The 22242-nt window shown below is 42.1% G+C and overlaps 2 protein-coding genes across 4 annotated transcripts in view; one reads left to right on the top strand and one right to left on the bottom strand.

Moving 5' to 3' along the window:
* The window catches only part of CMSS1 (cms1 ribosomal small subunit homolog (yeast)), a 395179-nt gene that overhangs the window by 124193 nt on the left and 248744 nt on the right, over positions 1-22242 (bottom strand). The gene's annotated exons all lie outside the window — the stretch shown is intronic.
* Positions 1-22242, top strand: part of FILIP1L (filamin A interacting protein 1-like) — a 308683-nt gene that overhangs the window by 46361 nt on the left and 240080 nt on the right. The window contains exon 1 of one of the 3 annotated variants that reach the window (XM_010841941.1): positions 16758-17214. The exons of the other annotated variants lie outside the window; for them this stretch is intronic. The gene's annotated coding sequence lies outside the window, so the exon portion shown is untranslated. Of the gene's footprint in view, positions 1-16757; positions 17215-22242 lie in introns of those variants that run through there. 3 annotated transcript variants of the gene reach the window in all.

Raw genomic sequence — 22242 nt, 5'->3', positions numbered from 1 at the left:
CATGGGATTTTCCAGGCAAGAGTACTGGAGTGGGGTGCCATTGCCTTCTCCAGTAGAGTATCTGAGAAGGCAGCTAATAATGACTGGCTCAGTCAAGGCTGAAACACCAATTAGTTATTTCATTCAAGTAGTTAATGGATCCTTTCCCAAGCAGGAGGGGTAATAAGGCCTACACCTGGAAGAGGAGAACATGGCCTTCTCCACAAATGGGAAGAGAGAATCCATTCTAACATCCAGGTGCAGAACCAGGATTGTACCTTTTTATAGGACCTCAGCAATCTGGTTAAGGCTAGAGTCACAATGCTGTGAGCACTTCACATGGCTGATCTTAAAGGAAAGGAGCTTTACAGAAGACTGGAAACTAAACAGAACTTGTTTGAGGCACTAGACCTTTAGGAGACTTTCAAGTATTTCAATTGATATGTTAAGTGCCAAAATCATGTGGGTACTTGGTAAGGTTGTAACTGGGTTTGTGGGAAAGGCAGCTTACTGCACTGTCATATCCCTCTATTTCACAGCGCCACCTGCTGGGGAAGGGTGGAAAGAGCTGAACTTCGTTTCTTGGATTGATAACCTATGAATTCAGGAGAAGAAGGGGACGACAGAGGGAGAGATGGTTGGATGGCATCACCGACTCAATGGATATGAGTTTGAGTAAACTCTGGGAGTTGGTGATGGACAGGGAGGCCTGGCGTGCTGCAGTCCATGGGGTCGCAAAAAGTCAGACACGACCAAGCGACTGAACTGAACTGACTGACTGATAATGAATTCAAAGAAAGAAGTCTTTACCTTTTCCACTGTATACAAAACACTGAGAAAGTGCTCTCTATAACGGCAAGTTCACAAAGAAGGGGACAGCTCTGCTCATCTTTGCTGTTGTCCCAGCCACCCACAGTCCAGTGATGAGTGTTTTCTTTTGAAGTGTCCAAACAGGAAATAGGAGCATTAAGACCAAGAACATAAAACTATGGGCTTTTGCATGTTGACTAACTACATGCCAGTCTTAACAGCCAGGTCTTCTGAATCATTACCTTTAATATAGGAATGGTTTTTGTCATTATCTTTAATAGAGCATTGTAAGTGTCCTTTCCAGATGAAGTTAATTTTATTCTCATAATTAACCCTCTTTGGCTTCCCTGATAGCTCAACTGGTAAAGAATCTGCCTGCAAGGCAGGAGACCAGACTTTGATCCTTGGGTCAGGAAGATCCCCTGGAGAAGGACTTGCCTGGAAACCCATGGATGGAGAAGCCTGGTGGGCTATAGTCCATGGGTTGCAAGAGTCGGACACGACTTAGCAGCTAAACTACCACTAACCCTCTTCAGGAGAATATTTAATATCCAGCCTCAACACATGAATAGTGAACACCTAAACTCAGAGAAACTAAGAAAAAACTGTGGCTAGAGAAACATTCACTGTTACATAAAGCACTGGGTTCCATACATGGAATGTTAAAAGTAAGTTAATCCATATCTGAAGCTCTATTGTTCAACCTTGAATATGTCGATTTCTCCTTGCCGAAGAAGCTATAGGCTCCAAATGCCTCATCAGAAACTCCTAGACCAAAAAATTTCAGAATTTTTTAGATTTTAGAAAGGTAAAATAGTATATACATTATTATATAACACTTCCAGCAGGTTCTTGGGCAAGACCCACTAATCAAACAATATTCCTGCAGGAAGATAAATGAATATTCACAGCCAATGATTAGAGACTCTAAACAGAATTGTGACAGTTCAGATCAGGTTTTGTTTTCAAATGAGTCTGCATAAAACTTAACAAGTTGCACTTTGGGGGACTTCTTGAATTTCAGAATTGAGGATAAAGGATTATGGACCTGTGAAAGTCAGTCTTGATGTTAATGAAAAAGAGGCAAAGCAGCAGCAAAAAATTCTTTAGAAGGCTGAAACCCAGGTGTTTATCTTGGTTATTTGATTTTGTGGCCCTTGCTGCTACTGCTGCTGCTAAGTCGCGTCAGTTGTGTCTGACTCTGTGCGACCCCATAGAAGGCAGCCCACCAGGCTCCCCCGTCCTTGGGATTCTCCAGGCAAGAACACTAGAGTGGGTTGCCATTTCCTTCTCCAATTCATGAAAATGAAAAGTAAAAGTGAAGTCGCTCAGTTGTGTCCGACTCCTAGCGACCCCATGGACTGCAGCCTACCAGGCTCCTCCGTCCACGGGATTCTCCAGGCAAGAGTACTGGAGTGGGGTGCCATTGCCTTCTCCCTTGTGGCCCTTACTTACTACTTTTAGCCTTGGTTTTCTTGCTGGTTGCATTGTGGTGGGGATGGAGCTGGGAGTGGCAGTGGATGGGGGTTCCAAGAGAGGTAGGAGAGAATCAGCATCCATCCAATGACTACAAAATTTCAGTCCTGTGTGAACTGCTCCTAGTTCTTCAATATTATAAACAGTAGTGTGATAAGCAGTAGCTAAATCTTTATACATTTTCCTTATAACTTCTTTGGGATAAATACCTTAAAATGTAATTACTGGATCAAAAGACTAACTGCCTAATTGTCGTCCGTCCATCCATCAATCCTGGTTTATGCTAACATTGCAAAACTGCCTTTAAGGTAACTTACACTAACAGCAATGTGCAAGAGCACCTACTTCCTGCATCTTCGTCAATGCCAGGAATGACAGTAACAAAATTCTACCCATTTGAAATGTGAAAAAGGGTATTTCTTTGATTAAACGTGCATTTCTCTGATTGTCCTGCATTTTTACATGGGCTCCATGTAATCTTCCATAATTTTACGAAGCAGTTATTCCGAACTTTCCATCATTAGCAGTAGATCCAGGTCTGTGTGACTTCAGAGCTTAACCTCCTTCCAGACCCTCCATGAATTTTAAGTTGCATTTCGGAGGGGCTTGAAAGGGGCCCCAGAGGTGAACTGGGTCTTCGGCACACAAGAGCACGAGTGAGTTGTGGGGCAGCCTTGATCGTATCTGTGTTCTGTGCTTCTATACGGTGCCTCTCTACTGTACTAAGCCTAGGGGCTTCCTAGCTGGTCAACAAAACCTCTTTGAAATGGCAGCCCTCGTGGCTTAAGGCTTGGGGAGAGACCCTGGGGAATGTATTTTATATTACTATTCACCAGCACTCAGAGCAAAGTACATAGTTTTAAAACTAGCTAATCATTAATTTATTAACCAAAACTAGTATACCACTGACTTGTTGGATAGCCTAGATAATCTTATTAGTTTTAGACATTCCTCCCTCCCCGTATGGGTTTATATTGGCATTAAATAAACCTGTAAAACAATAACACATCTGCAAAGCTCAGACGATATGACAGCATTTTAGATAAAGTGACTGAGGTCAGACTTTACCTGCAAATCACACACTATTCTCAGTCATATACACCCATGGAAGAATGGGATGAACCAGACCCAGGGACTCAACAACATTCCAAGCCATCATCTTTCTTAATTATAAAACCCTCAGCAGGGTATTAGCTACTAGCTTTCCAAAGTATGAGTGTCACATTCTTTCTATACTCTGACCTGCTCCACAGGAGAGACATAAATAACTTGTGAAAATGCTGAGAAAGGGCAAGAAGGTAAAGCGTCAGTGTAAATCAGTCTGAATAAGAATCTCCCACGTTAGGCCAACTACGAGCACTGGCAGTTTCTCTATTTCGTAAACGCAGGCAGGGCGACAGGGGGGCAAAGCTCCTGGAACTTATGGGACGGGGAGTGTGCAACTCGGTGCCCCTATATTGGATAACCCAATCACAGTCCAGGCTTGCTCTTCTGTATACAAAGCACACCTGAGTGGAGATCTGTGTGGCATACACATTGTCAGGTGTCTCTCTGAAGAAGACAAACAGATTTCTCTTGAAATATAATATCCTGAGAAAAAACAAGCAGTGACTGGCTGTAAATATATCAAACAAAAATCTTTAACTGTGACCCAGGATTTCAGATGTTGGTCTGGTCTCAGGTTATTTAGGGAGCACAGCCTTCTGCATTATCTTTGCTTTAATCCTCACTGTCCATGATGTCACCATCCAGACCATTTATTTAGTCTGTTTTCAAGCTCACCACATGGCAAATGACTGCCTACACCAACAAAACAATTCAGTTCTATAAGAATTCTTTGCAACTGAGACCCCTGGAGAGAGGGAAAAAAAGTGTAATTGTCATCTAAAATATGCTGAAATTTCTGTAACTGGTTTTATAAATAAGTGACTGACTCTCATTAAAAGAGGAAGGAAAAAACCCTGCAAACTGCTGCAGAAGGCATTTCTGAATCTTGCACACACAGTAAAGCAAAATTGGTAAAGCAAAATCATAATACCTCCATGAGCTCTTAGTTATCAGAAATCCCAATCTGAATTTAGCCATTCACAGGTGGACAAGGTAACACAGATAATATCTTTCTCAGTGAAGGCTAGGTCTCTAACTTCTCATACCCCTTACAGTGCATGTGTGCGCATGTGCTAAGTTCCCAGAGTTTGTGTCTCTTTGTGACCCCATGGATTGTAGCCTGCCAGGCTCCTCTGTCCGTGGGATTCTCCGGGGAAGAATGCTGGAGTGGGTTGCCATGCCCTCCTCCAGGGGATCTTCCCAACCCAGGGATTGAACCCATGTCTTCTGCACTGGTAGGCAGGTTCTTTACCACTAGCACCATATGGGAAGCCCAACCAAGAAAGAACTCTTCAAGAGAATGTTTTTCATGGTTTTCAAACTTTAGTATGCATCGGAATCATCTGGAAGAATTTTAAGAACAGGCTGCTGGGCCCCACCCCCAGAGTTCCCGACAGAAGGCCCAGGTAAGGCCCAATATGTGCACAGGTAACTAGCTCCCAGGTAATCCTGCTGGTCCAGGGACCACATTTTGAGCACCACTGCCTTATAATGAGGAGCGCACCATTAAGCAAATGGTAGGTGGAATATATATATAAACGTATGCTGATTAAATAGAATTTATCTTCAAAAATAAGGTTTTCTTCCTCATCCCAAATCTAATTTGTACTGACATGCTGGTGCACCAATCAGGCACAAGGATGTAGTTGTTGGGGATATCAACTGATCATCTGATGATTACGTGGCCAGGAAAACAAACCTAAAGTAGCCTCTGCACCTTGGCCTCACGCTATGGGCACTACGCTATGACCACAGCTATGGGCACTACGGCATTGGCAAAGTTATTAAAGTCAGTGCTTTCTATGTAGGCAGAAAGAGTAACACCACGAGTGGAAAACCAAGAAAGAACTCTTTTAGAGAATGTTTTTCATGGTCGACACTTTCTAGGATGACACAGCAGGCGGTGGCATGAGGACTGCAGACTACATGACACAGATATGGTTCAAGAGAATCAGAACTGTATTAACAATATTAATACTGTTGATACTGCAACAGTAATATCAGCTGTTACTTTTGGCAAAATTAATCTCTGACACTCCCATTTCCCCTCACCTGTGATTTGGATGATAATAACTACCAAGAGAATTAGAGTAGCTTGGGGAACTAAGGCTTAGAACAATGGTTCTCAGATTTTAGAGGGCAAAAGAATTACCTGGAGAATCTTGTTAAAACATAAAAACTTCTTAAAATACAGATTACTGGGCCACCCCGTACCCAGAGAGTCGGGACCAGCAGATCTAGAGTGGGCCGGAGAATCTGCGTCTCCGATGCTGATGCAGCCAGCTCTCAGACTACACTTGGGAGTAGCACTGGGGTGGCAATCCACTTCCAGTGCCACAAACATCACACCAAACAGATTTCTCAATGTATATCTCACTTAGATCACTTTCCAGATTCTATTTCGTCAATTGGGCTCATGGGTTTCAACCCTATCAGACTTACCCTAAAGCAAGAACTGCGTCTTGTTCTTCCCTATATCAAACAAACGTCTAGAATAGTGTTTTGCTATGCACACACAGGGGTGAGTGTGTGACATATGCTAGGGTTGATATATCCTGCATCCATGGGTAAGCAACAAGAATAAACATATTGTTTGCTTATTTAGGTTTCTTTTTGCTCAAATCTGCCCTCTGCTAATATGTTTACTGCGTACAAATCTAACCGCTGAACTTCTTAAAAAATTAGTTATTTGGAAAAATCAGCCTTATGTGGTAGATGGCAACACGGAACTTTTTAAAAGCATTCTTATGAGTGTGATTTGCCAACATGCCCTCAACGAATTTGAGGCTAAAGAAAACCAGCAAGTGGAAATCACAAGATCCATTAGGACTGTAAGCATTTTCCAAGCCCTCTGCCAGAGTCTCCCTCCCTCCATTTCAGGGCCTTCTGTCCCCTGGAGAACCAAGGGGTCTTTAAGTCAGTTTTCTGCATTTAATACTGGGCTGCATATGTCAAAACACAAAGAATGAAAACTGGCTTATACCAATGGAATGGCTCTAATGTTAAAGTCGCCTTTGGAGGGGCTTTAATGTTAAAAAGAAAAAAGTGTGTGTGGGGAGTGTGTGTTGCGGGGGTCAGATGGGTGAGTAGTTGAAAAAAGACAGGCAGTGGGTCTGGGGAGCTGGTGACAAATTTGTTCCTTAAGATACACAGGAAATAGTCTGAGGTTTTATCTACTTAGTAAGTAAATTGCAAAGCAGAAGCTCATATAATGTTTACTTTGGTATATCCTCTGTCTTCCCAGTCCACTACATTGCAAATACATTCTCAGAAGAAAATCCTGTAACTCCAGAAGAAAAGAGCCCTAGAAGGTTTAAAGCAGACTGAAACCCACTTTCGAAATCTCCCTTTCTAAAAAAATGTTTTTAAAATAATAAAATAAAATTCCATTCTTTTGGGATGTCTGACGTCAGAAATAATAACACGAAACCCAAACAAAACAAAAAACAAATAACAATGACAACAAAACCAAGGGCTCTACTACCTGATTCTAGAAGGTCCAGTGTTGTGTTTGAGAGGAGGCCTAGAAGCAACTTTTCCAGTCCGCATTCAGTACCAGCAATGTTATGATTGACAGTTTTGAGCGGGGGACAGGAGAGATTTTAACGTTTGATTCGGTTTCATCTCCATACTTCAAACAACAGGACAGACCAGCTTCTCTCTTCAACCGGAACCCTCTTTACAGATACAAGGAATGAGATGCTTTTAAAAATTACTTTTCCCAACTGTGCCCCAAAGCCCAGAGTTTTAATGAGATTTTTTGCAGATTGACTTTTCTTATGACCATGTAAACTAGAAAACAAAAACTAGCTAATCAAGTTTTTTAAAATGAAAATTAAAGCCCCCAAATTAAAATGATCCTTAAAATAACTTCTGTCAAACTCCGGACAAGAAAGCATTCATCTCTGTACATTAGCTGCCAGTAGAAGCTCAAGAGTTTTTCAATTTGGCTTATACAGTTGCTTAAAAAATAAAACTGTATGTATGTATGTGTATACACACCCCGCCCCGCAAATTCGCACACAGAAAATTAAAGCTGTCATCCTTTGAATTATGATGATCCAGTCCCTAAGTTGTATCCAATTCTTGTGATCGCATTGACTATAGCCCGCCAGGCTCTTCTATCCATGGGATTCTCCAGGCAAGATTACTGGAGTGGGTTGCCGTTCCTTGACCCAGGGATCAAACCCTTGTCTCTGGCATCTCCTGAGTTGCAGGTGGATTCTTTACCACTAGTGCCACCTGGGAAGCCCTAGGAAGAGGTAGAGGCATTTTTAAGCTTGGAGGGGCTGGTGTGACTCTGTGAGGGATTGACTGTAACGCATACAGTGACCCAGAGGGCAAGTGGGGAAGGAATGGATGCTAATACTGGTAAGTATTAAATCCTCTGTATTAAAAGAAGACAGTTTTACCACAGAGAGTGGTGGACTGTTTCAGATCTCTAAGTATCATTAGGGAGGCAAAAGAGATGGTTAAAGTGAGGTAAAGCATAAAGAATAAGGATAAGTAAAATAAGGGCCTCAAAATTAATACCATGCATGATCTGATCTGGAATAACTAACAAATGCCTACATCAACTGGACATTTAGATTCCAATCGCCAAGCAAAATTGTGTAGGGTCCTGAACCAGCTATGAAGATGTTTAAAAGTCCATAAGCCTGGCCCCATCTGAGCTAACCAACGCCGAGGGTCCAAGATGGGGCACAGGGAATGGTCCACTGATGTGCAGGAAGAGCCTGTCATCTCACAAACATACTCTGTCCTTAGCGATGACTCATCTTTGGTCCTTTAGGATCATCTGCAAGACTCCTATATATTGTAACATCGAAAAATGTGTGCCCTCCCCTTTTATAATGGCACCTTTCTGTATTCTATGTGCACATCTATTCGTCACCTAAGTAAGAAAATTTTGCTAATAAATGTTAGGTGGTTTCCGACCATGGCTATTGCTGAGGTAGTCCTGATCAGCTGCTGCTGCTGCTGCTAAGTTGTGTCAGTCGTGTCTGACTCTGTGCGACCCCATAGACGGCAGCTCACCAGGCTCCCCGTCCCTGGGATTCTCCAGGCAAGAACACTGGAGTGGGTTGCCATTTCCTTCTCCAGGGCATGAAAGTGAAAAGTGAAAGTGAAGTCACTCAGTTGTGTCCGACTCCTAGCGACTCCATGGACTGCTGCCTACCAGGCTCCTCAGTCCATGGGATTTTCCAGGCAAGAGTACTGGAGGGGGATGCCATTGCCTTCTCCCCTGATCAGCTAGTATATCTAATTAGAATGCAGATCTGCACCTTCCCATGCCCATTTTAGAGCCACCTAGGTCTTGCTTATTACATAGATCTGTGTCTCAAAGAGATGCCCCATTTCTTTTTTAAACCGTGCTCCCCACCCCTCCACCCCACTCCTAGGGAGACTTGGCGGCTACAGTTTGTCTTTTTTTCCTTGGTGCGGTACCATTCTAATTTGGTCTGATTTCATTTTCCTGTTCTGGTTTAGGGCACTGGCGTACTTTAAAGCTATCTTGCTAGAGGGTGGCTTCTTCTCTTAGAAGTACATTAGGTGGACAGTCTGGGGATGTGTGCAGAGAGGTGGAAGAGGAAGTGGAGTGGAAAACAGGAAAGCACAATGGCAAGAGTCTGCTGATGGTTTCTTCTTGCATGCTGCTTTACCCCTTACTCACCGACGACTTTCATTTTCTAAAATAGTAGATCAACAAATCTTCAGTGGCTCCCTGGGCCCTAGGAAGTCGAGTCCCATCTCCTCAGCCTGGCACTGGAGGCCTCCCACCACCGCATGGCCTCAGTGGGTCTCCGCATTCTTCACACCCACCCTCCAGTTTCCTCACACCCCTTACCTGCCTGGTGCAGCCTCTGGGGCCCATCTTTCTCCTGTCTCCTTGGTCCTTCTTGTCCTTTCTCTGAACTTCTCCAGCAGGCACTGTCTGTGTCACTCATTAGGGCTTAGTCATAGTAGCCACATTTTAAATTAATGATTTCATACATGTATGATTTATCTCACTAACCAGACCAGAACTCCCAGAACTGGAGGCCCATGGGTTGAATTCAGCCCACCAACATGTTTTGTTTGGCCCACACAATGTTTTTGAAGAATCTGAATTAGTTGCCTTGATGGCATATCATAAAAATTTGATTTTGTGAGTCTCGTGACAAGCCAGAGGCTCTGACCATGCTGGGCTGGCATTCTAGGATGGCTCCAATCAGCTGGAGCTGCTGACTAGAGTAATGATGGTCCCTTCAGAGTGACGCGTCCTTTCCAACTTGGCAGGGTCCAAATCACACCTCTGACCTGCGCCGGCCCCTTCCTGATCTCACAGACCTTCCTGTCTCCTGCAGTCATTTAAACTTGCAACCTCTGAACTACACCCTATGTCCTCGGAGGACATGGTCTTTGTCTTCATTTCCTCACCTCCTTAAGTGTCTGAACACTGCTATTTACATAACAGGTGCTGAAAAAATACTTCCTGAATGAAAGGAAGAAAGGCCAGAATTGAAGAAGCAGATGAAAGTGATAGGGAGATGAGGGTTAAAGGAGGCCAAGGCTAAGGACAAATGATGAAGTGTTTTCCAGTGCCTCAAAAAGGATGTGAAACCAAGACTTTAGAAACCCTACAAATATGATTAAAATCTAAACTGTTTTTCTTTAAATCTTTTTTAATATATCAAAAGTCCTGCTTTAGTGACATGTTAGTCCCACCAGAAAATAACCCCAGCACCCCCTTTATAGCTTCAAATGGCAGTGATTTATAAAGCTCTTTTAGAAAATAAAAAAAGGTATTTTGTTTTTAAAATGGTAATTTCCCAGAAGCGGGACAAGAGAAACTCAGATTATCTAGTGAGGCTCTTCAACTCTGAGTGTACTTTACTGTGTCAATAGTGAAATGAGTCAGTCTGTCCTTTTTAAAAGAAAAACCACAAAACTTTAAGCCTTACTTTGTACTGCTGACTAGGTAAGAGAAATTACCCCAAAGGCTGTCTTCAGCTCACATCTGTCTACAAAATCTCAAAAGAAATACACTGTTTAAGAGATGCATGTTACCAAGGACGTTTTCCTGAACTTGCACCAAATTCCTCCTGGGTGTCATCCAAGCTGCCCCTTTCCACTCAAGTGAGAGTGAAGTTCAGAAGATTAGGAAGAGCAGGGCTCCAGAATACTAGACACATCACTCAATGACTGAACTTTAAGTTAAACTTCACAGATGAAACTGTGATTCCAGAGGAGAAATTGGGCCTTAACTCAGTGTTCTAACACTGGAGGTTTTACAGCCTTCCTTTTCTCTAAAAACCCTCTGAACTCGGTTGCGAAGGGAACAGGAGGGAGAAACTGGTCTTACTGATGCCTCGACACCTCTAGGTTTGAGGGCATGAAGTGAATGGAGTGGGCACCGAGGCGCTGGGGAGAGACGAAGTGGAGAGACTTCAACTCGTCCACTGTGAGAGTTCGTGTTTGAGCTAGAAGTTTGAGGAACTAAAGCTGAGGAAAGCTTTAGGTCTGGGATGTGAGTATCTCAAGCTGCTGGGATAGAGAGGAACTCACTAATGGGAGATGTGTAGAGGCATCCAAGAACAGACATCTGCCTCACTTGATTCTTAGTCAATTTTTTTCTTGTCTGCCTGCTGAAGTGACCTAATTTTTTCACTTCAAGAAATTATAACTTAAAACCCATACCCACTTATAAGCATCAGATTGTGGAAAGTTTCATTCCATAGGCAGGGCCTTATCATAGTCTTCTAAAATCCTGGTGTCCTGAGAGACAGTAGAGTGTGGCGGTAACAGCATGGGTTCTGGGGTCAGGCAAGACTTAGGGTGGAGTTCTAACTCTGCCAGTCAGAGGATCTGCAGCCCTAGGAAAGTCAGGTAACTTCTTCCAGCCACACTTTTCTCACCCCCAAAAGGAGAATAAAAATAGTACAATTGCATGGGATTACTCTGAGGTGTGAGTGAGAAAGCGCATGCAGACGACTTATCGCAGCACCCTGCAGGGAGCTGGCCACCCAAACATGCTGTTTTCATCAGGGTCTCTCACAGTACAGGAAAATTCAGATGGTCAGTTGGGTGAAAGGTCATCAGGATCTTCGAGGATTTCATAACTTGGCTGGGCATATTGCTCATAGTTCGTAATTCTAAACAAGGCTGAGGTCAGTTACTCCTGTCAGAACTTGGGCTGGAAATGATTTTTCCAGTAGGAGGGAGGTTATGCTAAGCTGGCCATGCTCACACCTCTGCCCTCTGTGATCAGATATATGCATTTCTGAACCAGCCAGGAAAGGGGAAGCTGCTCTGCAGGAAGCCAGCTGTCCCACCCGGGGCCTGTCCCACAGCCTTGAGTTTTATCTAGTGGAGCTAACTGGTAACAGATAACCAAAGGCATGCTCCCAACTTGCAGAAGACCAGCAGAGTTTTACAGGGACATAGCATGAACACTTTAATAAGATGCAGAACACAAAATGCATTTCAGTAATACCCAAGAACATGTAATGTTTCAGAGTTTGGAAAAAACACAGCTACTCTGTCCATTCCAATTTATAAGCAGATTCTACAGCCTGAGAGGTCTGGGCTTTTACTGGCCTTTTTCCCTGATGATGTAATGAGTATCTGAAACTGACAAATCTAAGGCTGGACAAGAAACTCAGAACTAGAGATCACGTCATCTTTCCTTAAAGTAACATCTCACTGCCTGCTTACTTTCCTGCAGAAAGACTGGACTGAGACTCACCACAGTAACCAGTCATGTCACACTTTCAGCCAGTAATAATTCTTGGTATCCTAACATTTTCTATTTAAAATGCACCTAAATGGCTTTCCTCTCTATTCCCTGCCTTTTCTCTTTAAACCCCACCTTAAGATCTTGGTCCATCATAGCTGACACTACCATGCACCTGGTTCTACATACTACCTTTCTCAAGTATGAATCTTCTTATATCTACAGCCAGATTAGTCAGGAATCCCTTTTTTGAATACCATCTTAATTTAGACTGCTCGAATAGAATACCATAGTCTGAGTGGCTTATAAACAACAGAATTTTATTTCTTACAGTTCTAAAGGCCAGAAGTCCAAGACTGGGGTGTCACCATGGTGATGTCCTCGTAAGGGTTCTTGTCGGGATTGTAGATTGCTGACTTTTCATATCTTTCCACAGTGAAGTGCAGAGAGAGGAAGCAATGTCTCCCATGATTCTTTCAAGGGCACTAATTTCTTTTATGAGGACTCTGCCCTCATAAATAACCTCATCTAATCTTTATCACCTTCCAAAGGTCCTACTTCCTAATATTACATTCAGGGAGAGGGTAGGGGTTCAACATGCAAATTTGGGGAGGGGAGCACCATTCGGTTTATAACAGAGGTCTAAGTCTAAGCCAGGACTCTACACACATGAGTTGGCCATGATACAATCTATCCTATACCAGAAAAACAAGAGGACTATACAGATCTTCTGTAGACTCCTTGGGGGTAGTCATGAAAAATCTAGAATCATGTTGTGGAAGGCTAAAATAATTTAACATAAAACAAGCAAGAATGTATATAATGTTGAGAACATTCTGAAATGGTTAAGGCTAGAATATTCTCGAGTTACATAACTATTTCTTCTAAATTTTGGGGATAATCACAGAAATTATCCTTCTCTCAAGACTATTTGAGGACTAAAGAAGTGGGCAAGGAAGAGATTAAAATGTAAAAGAGATTAAAGTGAAGATGAAATTAAAATAAAAACAAACATATCAAAATGCTAGCAGTTGCTATTTCTAGGTGCTATGGTTATGGGTAAGTTTGATCTTTTTTCTTTCGCATCTTTGTGTATTTTCCACATCCTCTACGATGAACATATGACTCTGATAAGCAAAAAGGAACTCCAAGAAGCTGTAAGACAAAGATAAAGACGAGGTCTTCCAAATATTTGATGAAAGACAAATTAGGGTTCTTCTATCATCAGCTGGTGATTGCCATAACATGATACTATATCCTGTGAATTTCTAGGAAGAGTATGTGGTTACAAAAATCATAAATACAATTTTCTATGGGCTGTAGGGATCAAGCATGCCAATGGTGTTGAGGATAATGAATAAGTGAATCTTTTAGTGTTATCGATACTTTTGGGGAAAGCAAGAGAGGCATTGTTCAGGACTCCAGGGTCAGTGCTTTAGGTAATAGGCTTCTACTGAAGGGCTGTGAGTACAAAAAGAAACTGGTGACAAGACAGGGAGAATGGGAGACTCTAAAACCAGGATAGCAGCTGCCCAGACATGTTCTATAGGGAAGACACCAGTAAGAGTCTGAGATAAGAGACTTCCAGAAAGACAGTTGTAACATAAAGTCAAAATACTGTGGGACAAGGGGTAAGAGTGAAGCATGGAAGCAGTATGGACAAGTAGGAAGGGCCAAAGGAGGAGCCACAGGCTAGGAAAGGGCATTTAAAAGTGTCTAGAAGGGCCTGTGCTGTAACTGATGAAGTCCAAACTTCATTAGAGAAGTTTGAAATTAATTTGAATTTGAAAATTTCAGTTCTTGCATATGAATTCAACCGTAACACCAGAGATGGTGAGAAAAAATAAGGGTGGGAAGGCTATGGAATCCAGAGGCCCTGTAAAGGATACTGAAGGGTCCTTGAAGGATATTGGTGGAAATTTGCCAAAGACAGTGTAAAACAGAGGGAGGGAAAACCAGTGATCTGCCCTCCTTTGCCCCATTGTGTTCCATATAGTTTCTTTGAACAACATGAGGGAGAAATGAACGCTGAATTCCTAAGCCTTTGGGTCAGACAGGTAACATAAACACATGAAGTAGTCCAGTCCAGAGTGACCTACAGTGTAGGCAAGAGCCCATCACACTCTGCTTGAAGGGACAGCTGTGGAAATATGGGCCTACAGTTGCCAAGTCTGAGTTTTCAAGAAAAGCCAGATATCTGGATTTCTCTGAGAAGTGTTATTGTTAGTAACTAATCAAATCTCTAAAAAACCATCAAGTAAGTCAAAGAAAACATACATGGGGAGGAACATGGGGTCGGGGGCCTAGGCGAGTTTGCGACCCATTCCTGGACCCCTTCCTCAGTACAGCTGCAACTTTGGTTAAGGAATGGATTTAAACATGACATGCTATCTAGAAAGCACACAAATATCTGACCTTTGGCCAGTCCTGAGACTACTAGGGACACTCAAGCAGCAAAAGAAATTGGTATAATGGCATCACTGCTAATACCTTGAGGAGAAAATTACACAAGTTTAAGTAAGCCTAATGTCCAGATGTATAAAGAACAAAGTATAGAATCTGGGAATGACTTAAATGTGGGCCAGAGTCAATGCCTGAAAGCACTTGTATGCTGTTTTCTAGTAGAAAGCTGCACTTGAATACTGAAGAACAAAACCTGCCCCTGGGGCAATTTTACAAAATAATACAGACTTGGTATACACCATGCTAGTGACCAGAGAATTGATTAGTTAGGGTTTCTGTGGCTTTGGATATATTTCCAGGTAAGAGAGATGTTACAGTGAATACAATTATCCATGTCCCAAGTGGATGGAAAGCTCAAGATTGCCCTGTTTCAGGTTGGAAAGTAGAAGTGCTTAAGTGCAGACCCCCTAAATGCTCAGAGCGACAGAATTCAACAAGATTCCTACCACCTACACCAGGTTGATTAGTGTGTGTCCCCTTCTCCCTCCATTCATGTTCACTGAGGACCTGTAAATCTGACTTCATTTGGAAATATGGTCTTTCCAGATATAAATAAGATGAGGTCATATTGGACACAGGGGGGCCCTGATACAATGACTGGTGTTCTTATAAGAAGAGGGAATTTTGGACACAGACACACATTGAAGGAAGACGACCATGTGATGGCAGAAGCAGATTTTGGAGTTGCCACCACCACCACCCAAAGAATGCTAAGGATTGCTGGCAACCAGGAGATTCCACAAGAGTCAAGGAAGGATTCTTCCCGCAAGCCTTTGCAGGAAGAAGCACAGCCCTGCTGGCACTTTGATTTCTAGCCTCCAGAACTGAGAGAACACATTTCTATTGTTATAAAACACCCAGTTTGTGATAATGTGTTATAGCAGCCCTAGGAAACTGAAAATTTTTTCAAGCTACTTCTGGAATGAAAGGCTTGCTGTGGTGGATTATACAATGACTTACAATTATGCCCCAAACTAGAGCAATATGGAGGGTACAAGATAAAGGCACAGGAAACACTCTGCCAACAGAGCATGAAAACCCTTGTTTTTGGAAAGAATGGAAATGAGGAATAATGACTAGTAACCAAATAGAGAGCAAGAGAACTTCCAGTTCCAATGGTGTTATACATAGCATTTATCCCAGAGTTGAACTAAATTTAATTTCATGTAAGGGAAACTACACATTACAGATTTTAAAGATTCTAGTCATCTTGTCCTTTTCCAACTTAGTTTCCTTTCTGTAAAGAAAAAACCAAGCCCTGAAAAATAACTACAAGTCATTTTAGTTCTTTACATATCTAAAGAACAAGACTAAACACTAAGTTATTTATAACTTTATCCCACTTCATATGCAGAAAGTTTTCCTAATATACACTTACATGATTGTTGAAGGGTGGGGTGCTTTTCATTTGCCTTTGTAAAAATTGAAAGTATAGTTATTTTTAAATCTGGTTATATTAGAAATAAACATAGTATTGATTTATCTATGGGTTTGCAGTGTTACTTTTTCTTTGCTTTTCTATTTCATGTCTCAGACCTTTTTTCTCATATCAGCTAGTCTAAGCCAAGGGAAAGGAAGGAGAGGCTTCATTTATCTCACTTAGAGGTTCAATTAATAAAATCACAAAAATAACACGAACCATGCCATTAAGGCCTATCGTCCAACTAGATGTACTCACCCACATTATCACCACCAGCTATAATTACCACCACCACACAGATCTTGGACCAAAAGCCTCTCTTACAATTTTGGTACATGTAAATGAATTTCTTTTAAAAATGCTGTTCATTAGGAAGGGTATTGCTCTGTATCATATTTGAATGATTTCTAGACTATGAGTGTCTGCTCATGTAAAACTCCAGGGTAGTACATAACTATAACATATGTGTGCCATACTCAGTTACATATCAAGAAAGTTTAAACACATCCACCTATTTACATCATATGATCCTGGCCAGCTCTGTGGGAGTTGACACCTCAGACCACAAGTTATGCCTACTGGTAGCCTAAATAACATGACAGATAACACATATGTCATGATAATATTATATCATTTAAGGGTATATAGGTAAACTGCATGTGCTTCCTGTGTGATATATTTGTATTTATTATACATTTATAATATACATGTATAAATATATAACACATTTGATATTTCATATCATGAAAATGTCATTAAACAAAATATATATTTATAAATACATGATATATAAAATACTGGGGCTGACAGAGAATGATATCCATTCAAATTTCTGATTTGTGGAAAGGGTTTCAGTGGTTTCAACAACTGTCTTGAAAATAAGTAGATGTGTGACAACCTAACATTAAATTTAGGGTAATAACATATCACTTATGTGTATTCTCTATGTTGAAGGTAGACAGATGACTGTTTGGAGGAAAGAATCTTGCTGCCTAGAACGTTTAAAAATGTTTTGTGGAGGGCATTCCTGAGCTGCCTTTGGACCAAATTCTGACTCTGAACACTTTCACCCACAAGGAACCACCTCTATGTTCCAAGAAATAAGTCTCAGAGAGGCATCTTCTAAGGTCTTATGTGATAATTAACAAGACCCAGAAGGACAGGAGGAATTTACAGAGACTTCTCTTAAAAAAAGAAAATCATGAAAATGCACCTGGTCTAATTTGGATTTATCCATAAACAGGTAAACATTCCATTTTAGCATTAAAACATGGCTAAAATCAATTTTAAGAGATTTTTATATTTATATACAGAGCACTTCACACAAATCTAATAAAGATATGCCTTTCTCTGAAATTGCCTGAGAGCTCTGTCATTATAAGCTCCTAATACATTAGAAGGTGCTCAAGGAATGTTCATAAATGAATGAATGGGTAAAACAACCACTGCTCCTGAACATTACCCTGTGATGTCCTTAATAAATTTATTCCACGGGATGACTCTGGGTGATTAAAATGGTATGCTCCCTTTCACTTAGGCCACTAGGAAGCTTAGAGCTAAATTTGTGATTTACTTCTAACAAAAATAAAGGACCAGAGAGTATATATTTCGGTTTCCCATTCTTATCTCTGGTTTTATATTCCAATTACTGATTCCCTCAACTACTTATTTTATTCTTCTGTATTGCGTGTTCTTTAGAAGTGAGGTATAAAATAGACTAATAAAAAAAGAATCTTTCTTAAAACCATAACACCTTACTAACCTCTCCTACAACACTCAGTGATTTTTTTTTTTTTTTCTAAAGAGCTCTCCCCAAAGTAACCATTCTGCTTTGTTCTTAGTTGCTCAGTCGTGACTGACTCTGTGACTCCATGGACTGTAGCCCACCAGGCTCCTCTGTCCATGGGGATTCTCCAGGCAAGAATCCTGGAGTGGGCTGTCATATCCTCCAGGGTTCTTCCCAACCCAGGGATTGAACCCAGTCTCCCACATTGCAGGGAGATTCTTTACCGTCTGAGCCACCAGGGAAGCCTGATTAACCGTTCTATCTTTGGTAAATTCTAGAAAACCCTAGGGTTTAATGGGAAAGTTAGAAAAGCAATGGCCTAAGCCTCTGATCATTGTTGGATCTGCTTGTCCCTCAAAAGTGAGGCTATTCCTCTGAAGCAGTGCTAAACGAAACAAGAGATTGAGCTGTTTGCTCTTGTGGCTTATATTTGCCACTTTCCTATAGTGTACAGAAGCCACATGTTCCCAAAGGCTTAACTTTAAACACCAGGGTGAGAAGGTAAGAGAAACAAAAGAGGAGCGAGAACTGTCTGTGTCAGAGGCAACTCTCTACAGTTCCTTCCCACTAAATGTAGACATCAACTTAATTTTGGCCTAACAAATTTATGCTTAGTTTTTTCTATGTTCTTTTATTCTCTTTAAGATGCAATCCATTTAGATTTCAAAATAGACTATTGTGTAGGTGGCAACTTTCATTCCAAGACACAAACAAAAGTGCTTTTCAACAATTGTCCATGTCCATATTTAAGCAATTAGTTTAGACAATCATGTCAAGCCTTACACAATTCTGCACAATGGATTTTCTTTAAAGAGTAAGATACAATTTAAGAAGCTGAAAGTAAGCTTAACTAGGAGAAAAACCCCAGGGGGCTAGACAGAAAATTCTGGAAACCCAGTCTCTATCCACGCATGGGAGTTAAGAAGCATAAAACCCACCTGGACTTGAAGGCTGCCTTCAGCTGATATGTCAAAAGAGAGGAATGGATTCCTGACTTGGGTTTTGTTTTCCCTGTCTAAATGGTAGTCCAAGAAAGTAGACCAAGAAAACTGCTGCTTTGGTTCTCTGCAGCCGGCTCCACTCTCCCTTCCTTCTCTTCTTCCCTGCGCCCCCAGCCCCCGCCACCCCAACTAATGCTTCAGGCAGCTGCCACACTAAGGTGGTGGCCGTGCCCAAGGCTCTGAAGGTGAGGGAAGGGGAGAAACAAGGGGGAGCTCTGTGACTAAGGCATAACCCAGCGCAGGGATGGGTAAGTGAGCTAAGTGTAACCCTGCTGCTAGTCTTCCTGGTAGAATCGAGACCATAGAGAAGGTATGTGGTCCAGACTTGTCTGTCTCCTTCCGTGAGGGCTGCTTAGCAGAGCTTGGGATTCCAGCGTTTGAAAGGAGGACAGGACAAGAATGGAGGAAGACGACGGAAACAAAAGTGGACATGGACTGTGGCTAGGTGCTCCATACATCCCAGTCTGCCTGAGATAGTTCTGGTACTATTAACTGTGTCTCCCTTTCACTCTCCACAGCTCTGACCCAGTGTTTCTTAGGAGTGCGTATTTGTGCTGTACGGAGACAATTCTTCCTTTCGGGAGACTGCTTTGCTCAGTGTGGAAAATTTAGCAGACCTACTTGTGTCCACTAAATGCCAACAGCATCCTCCCCCGACCCTATCATTTTTTGCACACCCTGTCATTTTGACAAGCATAAATGTCCTCCCTCTTTTCAAATGCCTTCTGGGGAGAGTAGTAAAGCCCTGGTGAAGTCACTGCATGCTTTCTCAGTGAAGAAATAAGTAAGGTGAGGTTCAGCGAGGTGAAATGATTTAAGGCCATTGCTAGAAAATGACCCAGGAATTAACTGTTTCTTAATTTTACATACTGTGCTCCATCCAGGACAAAATCCTACTGTCCCATGACACACCTGTAGCTGAATCACTGTCTGCAGAAGTCCAAACTGCAGGGAAGAATTTACATGTGGTAAAAGCAGTGTTTTATTTGTGACCACTTACTGGTATGTAGTCAGTAGTCAAGCTTCGTAACCTTGAAAAATACCATTATTATTAATAACCTTTGAAACCACCAAGGGTTAGGAAGCTACTGACTTTAGATTTTAAAACACATGACATTTGGAGGTAAGTCACAAATGCTTTCCAGAAAAGGCGTAAGGTTGTCATTATTTTTTAAATAAATGAAGCTTAAAGAGGGATTTATCAGTTAACAACAATGGCACCTATAAACATGCTTTTGAAGAATTTTTTCTTTAAGGAACTAAAAATCTTTTTTTCTTCTAAAAATGTTTAAGATTACAGTATTCTCAAAACAAATCAATAACAACACTTACCTCCTATGGTTGTTATTAGTTTGACTTTCTGAATAAGATTTAATTCTGAAAATAACTCTAGGAGGCAGGCTGAGAAAGTATTATTCCCATTCTGTATGCATGCGTGCATGCTCAGTCACTTCAGTCGTGTCCAACTCTGTGCGACCCCATGGACTGTAGCCCCCCAGGCTCCTCTGTCCATGGAATTCTCCAGGCAGGAATACTGGAGCGGGTTGCCATGCCCTCCTCCAGGGCATCTTCCTGACCCAGGGATTGAACCCACATCTACTGCGTCTCCTGCACTGCAGGCAGATTCTTTACCGCTGAGCCACCTAGGAAGCCCACTGACCAAGAAACTGGGGTTGAGAAATTTTAGGGGCTTGCTAGAAGGTCGGACCTCCAGTCCAGCATTCTTATATCTTGGAAACTCAAGTCAGGAGCACTGTTGAGAGTCAACTATTACATTTACCTAAATAATTCCACCTCTTTCTCCAGCATTTAGGAGAAAATATTTTTTTCCTTCACATAATTACTCATGGTCATTTGTAGTCACTAACAGCAGGACTCCTGAGCCATGGGGAAATGGGCAGACTGGGTTGCTGGCACACTCACCACTCACTGAGCACTTACTTTGTCTCAGGCCTTGGCTGAGGCACTGAGGCCGCAAAGGCTAATCAGAGCTGGCTTGCTTTTGATGGGTTCAAAACCATCTTGAGAGCACCTTTAATATTTTCAGTCAGAGCTGACTCACTTCTGTTACCCTGAGCTGATATGGCCAAACGGTTCACCATGACTGGCTGGCCGTGCCCAAGCCAGGATCCCTCCCTGGGATGCCTAAGTGACCCCTCTTTCGCTCAGCCCTCCCCTCACAAAACCCTCAACAACAACAGACTGTAACATGAACTCCAAACCCTGGGACACAGTCTTTGTGTAGATAAGTTCTAGAAATAAACCTATGGCACACCAGTTGGACTACTACTGCTACATTAAGAAAAACAAAAAGGTTGTTTATTTGGTTTGGCTGATGACATTGAGAAGCAGATGAAGAATGATCTGACACTTCCGTCTACACTGCCAAAGAACGATGATTTTCAATTTCTCTTTTTTAGACACGTTTGCAGTAGGAGGAGAGGTGGAGTGTCTAGAACTAGGCTTCTATACAGCTCTAAAGTAGTTACTGGGATCTAAACTGCTGTAATATCCTGTGCTGAGCAATTTCAAATATTCTAGAGATTAGATTCATAGGCTTATCAGTACCCTGGAGATTTGATTTGCTTGTTACTGTGAATACTGGTAACAGTGCAGCTTCGGGCGGGGGCAGTGGCGGGCACCTCCTATGAAACAGTTCCTCACCATCCCCTAGTCTCTCCATTCCCTCTTCTTAATAAATAAAGCAAGCATGTGGCAAATATGTTTCTATTTTTCCACCAAGAATACAGATGTGACAGCTTCTTCCCCTCCTCTTCTCTCATCCTTCCTCCTCAACCCCATCTTTCCCCCTCCCTACCAAATGACCTCATTCCTGCGCAGAACGGACACCAGCTGCAGGGAGGGTGCCTGCACCAAGTGGGATCATTATCATCATTAGGAATGCCAAGAAGCTCAGATGGCCTCATCCACATGTGCCGTGTGTTACGGCTCTGCGGTCTCCCAACATCCACAACCAGGCTGCTGTCTGGAGTTGGAAAGGCTCGGCCTTCCTGAAAATAGTGTTACTAAAAAACCGTTTAGATATTTCTTAACAAATCCATCAGTGACAGGAGCAACAGTGAATAGAACCTGCCAGGATGATGAACTTGGTGGCAGCCTTAAAAGTCATTTGGGTACAAAATTCCCATTTAAGAAAAATGAAGACACGTGAATTTTCAGGGTGAGAATTGTTAAGAGCTTGTTTGCAAGGGGAGGGCTGCCTAGAAAATAAAAATTAGAAAAAGAAATCTAACATGCAGGCAACAATAAAAGGTAATGTTATGATCTCTATTTTCACAGGCACATCCCTATAGATCCAGGTTCATTTCTTCATGGGCTCATTCACTCTTCTCCACACTACTATCTGTTCATTAGTGCTAACGCATTCCGGAGAATGAGGCTGTGAGGTTTTATGAGACACAGTGGGAATAGCAATTACCATACACTGAGTGCCTACTATGAGCTGGACATTGGGATATGTGCT

This window comes from Bison bison, unplaced genomic scaffold (assembly GCF_000754665.1).
Source record: "Bison bison bison isolate TAMUID 2011002044 unplaced genomic scaffold, Bison_UMD1.0 scf7180017864168, whole genome shotgun sequence".
Taxonomy (NCBI): domain Eukaryota; kingdom Metazoa; phylum Chordata; class Mammalia; order Artiodactyla; family Bovidae; genus Bison; species Bison bison.
This window is presented reverse-complemented; position numbering and strand designations above follow the sequence as displayed.